A 12,820-nucleotide genomic window follows, 5' to 3' on the forward strand; every position below is an offset into this window, starting at 1 on the left:
TCCTGAAAGCAAGGCAGAGGGTAAGAAAGACCGCAGGGAAGAAAAAGGTGACCACTCCAGTAAAACTCCGCAAGGCAAAAAGGCGGAGAACCAAAAATCGCCCTGCTGTTCAAAACCCTATTGAAAATTCAGCTGCTGTTCCAAATGATGCTCAAGAACAGACTGTCGTTCCATGTGAAAAGGAACAGCAACAAACTGATATTCATGTTAAAATAGAAATGGATGATATGATGACTTGTGACAAGGAAATCTAGATGGAGGCACCACCCTCAGGGGTGATAAGGGTTCTGAACTCAAAGCAACACAATAAGAAAGTTCAGGTAAAACTCCCGGCCTCCACTGCTGAATGGAGAAGAGATCCAAAGACAGTAACCTTGCGCAAGGGGTTGAAATAGGCTCAGCAAGAAGTAGAAAAGCTTAGAGAGCAAACGGTCCCTCACAAGAAGTATGAAGAACTACAGCAGCAACTTAGGAACGTCAATCAATCCGAAAGCCAGGCCTTTGAAGGTTGGCGGAAGGAACAAGAGAAAGTTGCAAAGGTAACTCGTAGGCTAGATACTGTTATCAAGCAGATGGATACCTTGTGTTCTTTATACAATGACGTTTTAGCATGTAGGGCCCCTGCCAAAAATTATGCCCTATTTTTACTGGAACGGTATTTACAATTAAAAATAAAAGCTGCTAAAGCAGGTGGCCCCATACAAATTAACACTGTCAATGACTTTATAGACTGTTGTAAACACTATGGGGTGAAGGTCCAGAGATTGTTGTGCGAATTCTATTTGCATAACCTTGTACTAGATCAGGAGACTGAGCTGAACCCTGGCCCTTTTGTTGGAGACATCCAATTGCAAGCATTCATCTCATTCAGGGTTAATCAGATTAAATGGCTCAAAGCCTATAATACTTTCCAGAGGCAGGAAAATGGCCTAGATTTATGGGTAAGGGCTGAGCCTAGGAACCTAGTGCAATTGTGGAAAGCACATAGAAACCTCATGAGGACTACGGGTGTCATTGAAACATTAGGACCCATGCATGAGGCACTCATTCGACAAGGTTTAGAATATTTTCTTGCTATCAAATACCTTGCCATTGATGCAACCAAATTTCGATACCAAATCTCTAATCCGAATATCCAACTCAGGGAACCGTTTAAGCATGAGAATTTTGAATTAGATGCCAACCGTTTGAACCTCTATGGCGAAAGCATTTTGAGAGCAGGGCCATCCTGGTTAGGATATAGATTCCGCAGTCCAATTATTTGGCACCCTGCACCCGGATACCAAGCCCTATATGAGATGCCTGAGGGTCAAACAGGCCAGTTCTTTGACTACCTAGTTACTCATCACGGCTGTAGGCCTTCGCATGAGATTCCTTCTCCAGACTATTCTCTCACTGCCTTGCATGTCAACTACAATGTTTTCATGAGGGCATGAAATAGGGTAAGCAGGGGGGTGTGTGGAGTACTAAAAAGGTATGTTTTTTATGATCATTTCAGTGGCTTTTCAGTAGAACTTGTAAACCTTTTTGCATCATGAACTTGGAAAACAATAAAGAATTATAACAAAACATGTGAGATTAATATGCAAGACTTAACCGCTGATAATTGTCATTCTCCTGTGCAGGAAAGGGTGAAAACAAGGAGTTGTTGTTCCAAAGAAAAAGACAAGGACAAGGTAACTGCTGTCCCTTTGACGGGAGACCGAGTGCAAACAAGGCTAAGAAGATCAAAGCAAATCGGCCCGGAAAAGGAGGAGAAGACACCAGCTCGGCGCAGGAGAAAAGAGATGATTAAGGATTAACAGTTTGGCGAATCCCTTAGGATCTTTGATCCTGAGGGATCGTTGCTTTATCTATCTTGTTATTTAGACATCTCCGTCGTCACCCTTATATAAAGGGACAGCACTGTTAGCTTTAGGGGATTATGATTTTATGTAATTTCTGTTAAAGATAAAAACTTTGATCATCGAGTCTCGATAAGAACAGGTTCATTGTACTTTTGTTTCATGCGTTAATACAAACTTGGTGATTATTTTATCTCTGCGTCTAGATTAACCTAAAGTGGTGTACCCTTGGAGGCTAAGGGCCCGGCCCCGGAGGACACTTGCTTCTGTATTACTACGATTTGATTTCTGTGTGATTTGCTTATCGTCGTTATTTGGTAATCTGATATGCTTTATAAGTTTACATCACATGCTCTGTTAAGATTAATTCATTAAGATTTTTACAGACAGAACTGTTGTATTGACTTTGCATTATATTACTGATCCTTTCAGAGTTGATTGAATAGTATTAGTCTTGACCGAATATTGTTACTATTTTGTTACAGAGCTTTTGTGTTGTACATTCATGTTATAGAATTCATCTGAAAGTTGTGTTCTTTACAATTGTTGGATTCAGAAGTAATGATGTTCTATTTTGAAACGCAGTCGTATTCCTGTTAATTAAGATTGATGCTAGCTCATATTACTATTCAAGCATGTTGTGTGCGTATATGATTTCCAAGCGTTGTTCCATAACTTATCAGTAATTAGTGCTGTTCCATTAGTGTGTGCTGCTTGATTTGCCTTAAGAGTGAAAGATTGTTGTTTGATTACGATGAGTGCATTTGAGTTAGTAGATTAAGTTTGATTACTACTCGCGAGACTTAGTTGTTTAGTTGCTGTTCCATTTCAGAATTGTTGTTCCATTTTAGAATTGTTGTTCCATTCCAGATTTGCTGTTCGATTTCTTATTTGCTGTTCCATTTTTCTATCTGCCGTTCCATTTACTCACATTTGTTGTTTTGGTGTGAGAGACGATCTGTGGCTGTAGTGAGCCTTGGCATTTACTATCTAGCTCCCAGACCCGTGGTCCATGCTCTAATTTCCTTTCCATCAGTTTCCAAAGGGATGGGTTATCGCTGCCAAACCCTTGACTGATAAGTTGCCTAGTTTTCTGAGTGTGTGATTTATTCTTTTGGAGTAACTTAGTTATAGACAAGCATCCGTTTACTCTTGTATTTTCAAAAGTTGTACTACTAGCATTACTCTAACAAATGATAGCCTTAGACTGAGACACTCTTTGAAATAACAAAACACTCCCGGATTGACATATTAATGTGAGGTAATTAGAGGTGAAAGAGACCCTTTTTATAGCTTTACACAACCCCCTTATTATATTGTTGTACCCATGTAGTCCCCATATCGTTACTATTGTGCCCCATAGAAGCCCACTATTGTTATTATTGTGCCCTTACATTATTATTGTTATGTCGGCTCTGATTATATTATGACCCCTTAGACTCCTTATATAGAAAGGAGGTCTTGTCATTTGTATCATCGAAGAATTGTTCATTTGTGTAATGTAAAGGAGGCTGCCCCCTCGAAGAGGTTGAATTCTAAGGCGTTTATCTTTCTTTTCTATCTTTTTGTGAGTTGGTTTCATAACAACTAGTTTCTTTAGAGGAAAAATGTATATCCACGCAGCGTTGTAGAGAATCTTGCTTCAGTCAAAGGAATTACATCTTCTGAGGTAGTTTGGTATCATAACATTAATAATATCCACTTCAATTGACATATATTGCATTAATAATAAATCAAATTGGTATATGATATGTCAAGAGTTGATATATTAATATTTAAAGTTTTTTCATCCACGTACCTATTGTCATGAATATATGGTATTATTGGAGCCTTATTAGAGTCATGAATATATATTATTATTGTAGCCTTATTATTTTGGCCTTATTGTTGAAGTTATATTATTGAAGCCTCATCATCTCATCATCAGTATGGTTATAATCTAATGAATACTTCTTGTAGCTTCTATTAACTAGTGTTGACATTGATTTATGGAGGAATCATTGGGTTTTTTTTTCTAGCATCCACATGCAAAGACACTGAGAAATATTTTGAGTTGTTTTTAAGAATACCTTTTGGAGCTGCATCTACAAGTCAAGGACATTATATATTGCATAGTTCAATCCCTTTCCATTGATGTCAAAGGGGGAGGGAGATATGGAAACATAATGAACGCAAAAGAAGAGGAAACAAAAGGAATCATTGGGTTGACATCAACGCCAAATGGGGAGAATGTTGGTAGTGTTGGCATTGATGTCAAACTGGTGGATGTGTTGATATTAATTCATGAGGTATGACATTGTTGCAAGAGTGCTTTAAATGCAAAGGCTTAAAGTGTTGTGAAGTGCAAAGGTTATACTAATCAATGTGAAGGCTAAACATTATCAAGTGGGACATGAAATATTGAGACAAAAGCTGAAATACATATATTTCTTTGAACATAAAATGTAGATAATACAAATCTGATTTGTCTCTTGTAATTATTACTGATTTAGCTATTAGTTCAGCTCTATTTTATATTACAAATAATTTTCAAAACTGAAAGTGAAGAGACAAGCTTGTGAGCCATTTTTGGAAGTCTAAGAGACTATGCTTCATCTCATATTCCAGCAAAGAATAAAAATAGCCAAGATGGCATGGTTATAAAATATACAATGTGGAATGGAAAAATGACCTATTTTTTTGGAAGGGAAGGATTTTACATCAGAGAGTTGATGAGAAGTAGCAGAAGAGAAAAAGAGTGAAAATAAGAAGCAGTTCAGTAGTAAACTTGATAGAAAAATTGTATATGAAGTAACCAGCATTTGTGACTTGATGTTGTGATTGAGACATTTATGTTCCTTTCTATGTTGCAGCTTGAAAAGGAACAGGTTGTAGCTTGTTGAGGTAGGAGCCTCCTGTGGGTTGTAGCCTGCAGAAAACTTGTGTGAGTTGGAGCTTCCTTTGAGGTAGGAGCCTCTTGTAGGTTGGAGCCTACAAAAATATGATGTAATAAGGATTAGAAACCTTCCTTCACATCACTTTCAACCTAAAATTTGTAGTTTTTCTCCCTTCGATGTTTGCACTTGATCTGAAAATGGGGCACTTAGGATTCTTGTCTAACTTACAAGAACCTCTCCTACTTGAAAATCTTATTTATTCCCAATTCTTTATGATTAACCAGTGCGGAATTAAATATGTGCTTGAACAGAAGGTGGATGCTAGTGTTGTTTATTAAAATTGTTTCTATGCTATAATTTAATGTGCTCAAACTGATGTACAAATACATGTAACAGTAAATAAAGCAGCAGAGACAATGTAGCAATAAAACACACACAGAACAACAATATCAATTAGGAGTTCACCCAAAACTTTTGGGCTACGTCTCCCTGACTTCTAGTCAACTCAACTAGGCTCTCTGGGATTATGGTATAAGTCCTTTTTACAAGCTCTTAGCTCAACTCCTGTTGTTTTACACAACAAAAATGGGTTCAGAACACCATATTATCCCCTGGCTGTTGAATCTCTCAGCTTTCTGGCTCTCGCCTCTCACTCTAGCTCTTGGCTTCTGGCTCTTGGCTCTGGATCTTGGCTTTGGCTCTTGGCTTCTAGCTCTTGGCTCTGGATCTTGGCTCTAGCTCTGACTTCGGGTCTTCGGCTCTGGCTTCTTTGGCTCTCTGCAATTTATAGCCATCTAGCTTTCCACTTGAACTCCAAGTGACTCCCTTGGTTGCGTGCACTTTAGCTTTTGCTTTATACACTCTTTCGCCTTAGCTTCCTTCTTTGGCTTCGCTTTCAGCTTATGCTTGCTTTCATGGCTTTTAAACAAATCGACAGTGTTCGTTCGTTTCCTCTTCTCGGGCTCTCTGGCTTCCGGCCTCTGTCTGCTCGAATCCACTTCTAAGCATTAGCAATCATTGCATAACATCTTCAGGGAAGGTGGCCACCTATTCCGTAACGGAATGAACCATCGTTGTGTTAAAAAGCTCAAAAACGATCGTTTTCTGTTTACACAGAGAAACACTGCAAAACACGAAAAAATCCGCCAAAACACTGTTCATCAGATTCCAAATATTCATAAATCTGCACTATATTTCCATTGGGTCTGCCTTTTAAACCACTTATTGCATCTCTAGCATTGATCTGGGAGATCCAGATCCAATGGCTGTGATTCATTTCGGGCGGCTCTTCCATACGGGGGTTAATCACCCGATGAGGGTGGTTTTCTCTCTCCTTAGCCTAGACATGTGGCAGCCAATGTATGGGATTGAGCGGAGCCCGGCCCAAACCACTTACCGCCTTTGGTCCACTCGAAATCTCGCTTATATCGTGTTTTCCCTTTGTATTTAAAAATACATTAAAACACTGAAAATCCCACAAAATGGCCTTATGGCAGATTTGAAATAATATACATTTGCATTTAGAAACCCCTTTTGGGTCCGAATTTCATCGTATCAGCTCTTCCCTTCATATTTCCTTTATCAAACAAAATACACGAAATACATAGCAAAATGTCATTGTGCAGATTTCAAAATATATCAACTATTGCTTATAGCCCCATTGGGTCCGGCTATTGCACCACACACACACACACACACACACACACATATATATATATATGTGTGTGTGTGTGTGTGTGTGTGTGGTGCAATAGCCGGACCCAATGTTATATATATATATATATATATATATATATATATATCTGTGTGTGTGTGTGTGATGCAATAGCCGGACCCAATGTTATATATATATATATATATATATATATATAGATATATATATATATAGATATATATATATATATATATATATATATATATATATATATATATATATATATATAACGGTCACGTTCCTTTGCAATGTTCCGATGCGATATCGCGATGTGACTTGTTGCAATCGCATATCGCATAAGTCCTGGGGTCTTCCCATAGGTCATGGCCTATGCCAATCGCCGATTGTGATCCGCCGATCTGATCATCGGCGATCGATGATCGCATGATCAGCAATTGGCAAATCCAGGTCCCAATATCGCATCTTTGTCTGCCTCTGATCCGATCGATCGGATTGGCAGATCGGAGTTTCCTCCGCCTTCACATAAAATTCGGCCTTTGCCTTTTTTCGATGCGATTTCCCTTTTTAAGGTTTTTTTTTTGCCATTTTTAGGGGTTTTTGCCTCTTTCTTCAAAGAAACTGGGCATCTTCTGCATGCGAGAACTTCTGCATCCTAAGTCCATTTTAGCCCATTCAAGTTGTAGTAGATTCAAAAGGAAAAGATCTCTGCAATGGGGCTATTTCCAGGAACTTCCTTGGACTTTCACTTTTCCTCTGTGAGGACCATGTAGACTTCTATCCAAAATCTATTTTGGATCACGCCTTCCCACTAAAAGAACTTTTGGTCTCCAAAAGACTGATATGCTGATCTGAGTAGTAAATAAGAGTAACAACAACCTCTTCTTTCAGCCTCCATACACTTGCCTTGCATAGTGCCTCTAGACCAAAGTCTCTGACCATTTTCCTTTCTGGATGTGCTGGTCTCCTAGGAAGAATTGTCTTCCTTCTTGCCTTCATGCAGAACTTCTGATGACATGGTCATAGAAGGTAGTTTGAACTCTTCTACCTTGATCATTGATCCAATATGGCTCAAACTAATGTGAAGTACATCTTCTCCACAAAAACTTCCATTTGTACCTTTTTGAAAAGATTTCAACAACAACTGTTAACAATAACAGAAACACAGACAACACTGGATGGCCTAAACTCCTGCTTCAACAAAAGAAATAGATTTCACAGCTTGTGAACACCTCCATGTCTTACATCTGCATACAAATGATGGACTAGATACCAAGCCCACAAAACAAGGCTTTAAACAAATGACTCTCCAAGTCAAGCATGTAGAAAAATTCCATTTGGACTCTTTTCAATAAATGAAATACTTAATTATTATCTCCATCTTGGAGACCAGGTTAAATTCTCCCAAGTCAACATTGCATCAAAGAAATCAACCCTACAAGTTAATTACTCATACATGTTCAAAACAAGGAAAACATCAACATCCCTGTGTCCATGCACATATGCTCATGCATGCATTCCATCCTTCAACTTTCAGTTAAGTATACTATACTTTCGAAGCTGAAATGGAATATAATGTTGCAGCAATAAAGCGAGTCTCCTACTCAACTTTTTCCATTCACCTTCTTGATAAGAACCTGCAACTTGCATCTCATTAATAAGGAAATGCAAATAGATGCATCAATAGACATGCAACCTTACTTGGATAAGAACTCTAGCCATTTCTCACCAATCCCTTTCAAAGGTACTACCTTTGTCTGCACATCAGCATCAACATGTGAATCATCCTGAGATACATCAGTCATGGAATCTTCCTTTCCATTTCTGCCATATTTTCTTTCCACTTTCTTCAGCTTTTGTGGAAGCATTGCTAGATTTAGAGTCCAACATTTTGCAGCAATATGTCCTTGCTTATGGCAGTAAGTGCACTACATGTGCATCCTCTTGGTAGCATGATTTGCCTTGCCCAATGGACCTTTGGCTTTATTCTTCTTTTCCTTCAAAAGTTTCCTGTATGTGGCCATTCTCTTCCAACATCTAGAAACATTATGGTTATCCAGCCCACAAAAGGAACATGCAATTCTTTTCCTATACATATGTGGAAATTTATCATGCTTTGCACAATCAAAAGCAAAATGTTTAGAACCAGGTTTATACCTTTCTCTTTCACCTTTATTGCCTTCATGAGGAGGTGAATCAAATGAAGAAGTGGCTCCCTTTGGGACACCATCAATCTCTTCAAGATTGTTAGAGTCTCCCCAACTTTCTGGTTCAGTGTGTGCTTCTGAACACATGCATCCTGCAATTGATGTTTCAAGCTATTGCATTCCTCCTGAATACAACCTTCACACTCTTGAAAACCTACAATGCAACTCCTTCTTGGAGTTGTTTTAACGGTCTTCATGGTAGCTTTGGAACTTTCTCCATAAGCTTGTCCATAGCCAAGACCCAAATACTTAAGCCTTTCCTCAATTATTATTGGCTCAATAATACCTTGTGCATGTCTACCCAAGCCTTTTCCTTCATAGCCCATCTTGGACACTAGCTTGGAACCTATGACTCTAGTATGTTTTTCAAAAGAGCCAATATAAGCATCCTTAGAGGAATTTGAAGACAAACTAGAATGGTTTACCTCTTCTTCAAGTTGATACTTGACCAAGGCTTCTTTGGCAACAAAGAGCTGTGACTCCAACTCATGCATCCTCTTCAGGTTCATATTTGCAATATGAAGTTGCCTCTCCATTTCCTGCAGTCTATCAACAAGCAACTTCTTCTCTTCCGTCATGGAATTCAACTACTTTCTAAACATGTTGCTCTTCCTTCCCTCCTCATACATTTCTCTCGCCATATCCATCATGGTGGACAATTCTTGCTTCATGTCTTCATCAAAAAACCTTGTGAAGAAAAAAGAATTTGAGGATTCACTTGTATAAGTTGTCATTATACCAATGAACAAAAGAACTTCAAACAAGATTAAGAAAAGGCTTTATTAAGAAACCTTTTGCAACAAACCTCTTGTGCTTCAAGGATTGTTTTGATGTCCTTTGGAATAGAAGAATGCCTTTAGCCCTTCTTCCTTCTTGTCCCTCCTGGACTGAGCTATTAATAGCTTTCCCTTTACTTGTGCAAACTTAGAAAATAGTCAATCTGCAACAACCATACATCAATCCAACAATCAATCCTTGACTGCCCAAACACCTTTCAGACAAACAATCCTTGCTCTGTCAATCAAGCATTCTAATATAACCTTCTTTGAAGGTGGGGTTAATTAAACTTAAGCTCTGGTACCACCTAATCTAAAAATGGGGCACTTAGGCTTCTTGTCTCACTTACAAGAGCCTCTCCCACTTCCAAAGCTTATTTATTCCCAAGTCTTTATGATTAACTACTTCAGAATTAAATATGTGATTGAACAAAAGGTGTATGCTAGTGTTGTTTCTTAAAACTGTTTATGTGTTGTAATTTAATGTGCTCAAACTAATGTACAAATACATGTAACAGTAAATAAAACAGCAGAGGCAATGCAGCAATAAAACACACACAGAACAACAATATCAATTAGGAATTCACCCAAAACTCTTGGGCTACGTCTCCGTGAGCTCTAGTCAACTCAACTAGGCTCTCTGGGATTATGGTATAAGTCCTTTTAACAAGCTCTTGGCTCAAATCCTGTTGTTTTACACAACAACAATGGGTTCAGAACACCATCTTATCCCCTGGCTCTTGAAGCTCTCGGCTTTCTGGCTCTCAGATCTCTCTCTAGCTCTTAGCTTTTAGCTCTTGGCTCTAGCTCTTGGCTCTGGCTTTGACTCTGGTTCTTTGGCTCTAGTTGCTTTGGCTCTCTGCAATTTACAGCCCTCTGGCTTTCCACTTGAACTCCAAGTGACTCCCTTGGCTACGTGCACTTCAACTTTTGCTTTCTGTGCTCTTTCGCCTTAGCTTCCTTCTTTGGCTTCACTTTCAGCTTATGCTTGGTTTCAGCAAAAACTCTCACAACAACCCCTTCTGTCTCTGACATTCATGGCTTTTAAGCCAACTAGTGTTGTCCATTAATTTCCTCTTCTTGGGCTCTCTGGCTTCTGGCATCTGTCTGCTCAAATCCCCTTTTGAGCTTTGGCAATCATTGCATAACATCTTCAAGGAAGGTGGCCACCTGTTCCATAACGGAATGAACCATCATTACATTGAAAAGCCCAAAAATGGTCGTTTTTTGTTTACACAGAGAAACACTACAAAACATGAAAAGATTTTCCAAAACACTGTTCATCAGATCTCAAATATTCATAAATCCGCACTATATTTCCATTGGGTCCGCCTTTTAAACCACTTATCGCATCTCCACTGGTGATCTGGGAGACCCAGATCGAACGGCTGTGATTCATTCCAGGCGGCTCTTCCATACGAGGGTTAACTACCATATGAGGGTGGTTTTCTCTCTCCTTAGCCTAGACACGTGGCAGCCAATGTATGGGATCGGGTGAAGCCTGACCCAAACCACTTACCGCTTGAAATCCTGCTTATATCGTGTTTTCCCTTTGTATTTAAAAATACATTAAAACGCTGAAAATCATGTAAAATGGCCTTATGGTGGATTTTAAATAATATATATTTGCATTTAGAAACCCCTTTCGGGTCTGGATTTCATCGCATCAGCGCTTCCCTTCATATTTTGTTTATCAAACGAAATACGCAAAATACATAACAAAATGTCGTTGGGCAGATTTAAAAATATATCAACTGTCACCTATAGCCTTGTCAGGTCTGTCCATCGCATCACACACACACACACACACACACATATATAACGGTCATGTTCCTTTTCAATGTTTTAACACGATATCGTGATACGACTTGTCGTAATCGCATATCACATAAGTCTCGATGTCTTCCCAAAGGGCATGGCCTATGCCAATCGCTGATTGCGATCCGCTGATCCGATCATTGGTGATCGACAGATCTAGGTCCTGATATCGCATCTCTGTCTGCCTCTGATCTGATCGATCGGATCAGTGGATCGAGTTTCCTCCTCCTTCACATAAAATCCATCCTTTTCCTTTTTCCGGTGCGATTTCCCTTTTTAAGGTTTTTTTTTTTTTGGCCATTTTTGGGGGTTTTTGCCTCTTTCTTCAAAGAAACTAAGCATCTTCTGCATGCAATAACTTCTGCATCCTAAGTCCATTTTAGCCCATTCAAGTTGCAATAGATTCAGAGGAAAATATCTCTGCAATGGATCTATTTCCAGGAACTTCCTTGGAATTTCATTTTTCCTCTGTGAGGACCACTTAGACGTAGGAGTCTATCCAAAATCTATTTTGGATCACCACTTATATCTAGTGCCTTCATGTGTTTATTCTTGAATGTTGTGTGAATGTTTTGAATTCTTGATAAATAAATCTGCAAATTTCTCTCTTTGACACCTACAAAAGGAATTCAATAATGATTGATCACAAACATAAACCATTAGATGCATAAGAAGAAAATTAAGTTGAGCAAAAGTAAGGAATTTGAATTATTGATTCACCCCCCCTTTAGTAATTACCAATCATAAATATCATTTATTTATCCTCTTCATCGTTCATCTTGTACCTGCAAAAGCATAGCTAATGTGTTTCTTGAATTCCATTTAAAAAAGTTACAATCAACCTGAATACGTAGGTTGCCAATCACTATATCTGCCAATTCTCTTGGAAACCTTTTCTTGTACATAGTTTAGAAACGTATCTCTATATCTATACACTCAACTACCCCTACATCATTAACATCACTCATCGACTTGGGTTTTTTGGATTACCCTTAACTATACAACCTTCAAGTGGCTTATTCTTGCCACATCACAAGTGGTTTTGGATGACCACAAACCAACCTCTCTTTCAACAATCACAAATGGCTATTTAACACCACTTCTACATTCATGACAAGTGTTTATTCAACACCACTATCTCATCACTGGGGGTATATTTTCCTCATCGTGCTTACAGTGACTTAGGTACATTCAATTTCTTATCATGTTTATCTAACATTTTCCTTTCAATACAAACATTCTATTCCACATCAAATACATTAGGGACCATTCATAATTTTTAGGGAGGTTGTTTTCATGGATACACTACAATTGCATCTTAATTATGAACATGGTATGGTACTTTTATTTACCTAGCTTCATATCCTCCTTCTTGTACCTTTGTCTTTCTTTTCCTTCTTTCACTTATATTGTCTTCCTTTTTGGCTTCTTTTCTTCTGTTGCTTCATTTTTTTTTTCTTCTTCATCTCTTGCTACTTTTATTCCTTATTCTTTATGCATCAACTTTCCTCCTTTATCTTTTTCCTTGCACTGCTTGTTGGGTGTGTGTTATATTCTTTCCACAACTAGCCCCACGCATGGGGGGTAAAATCCCCCCTTTGTTTTTTGCATGGGGCACAGCAGGGGG

Source organism: Pinus tabuliformis, chromosome 9, assembly GCF_031772625.1.
Source record: "Pinus tabuliformis cultivar Carrire ecotype Pingquan chromosome 9, CPIR1, whole genome shotgun sequence".
Taxonomy (NCBI): Eukaryota; Viridiplantae; Streptophyta; class Pinopsida; order Pinales; family Pinaceae; genus Pinus; species Pinus tabuliformis.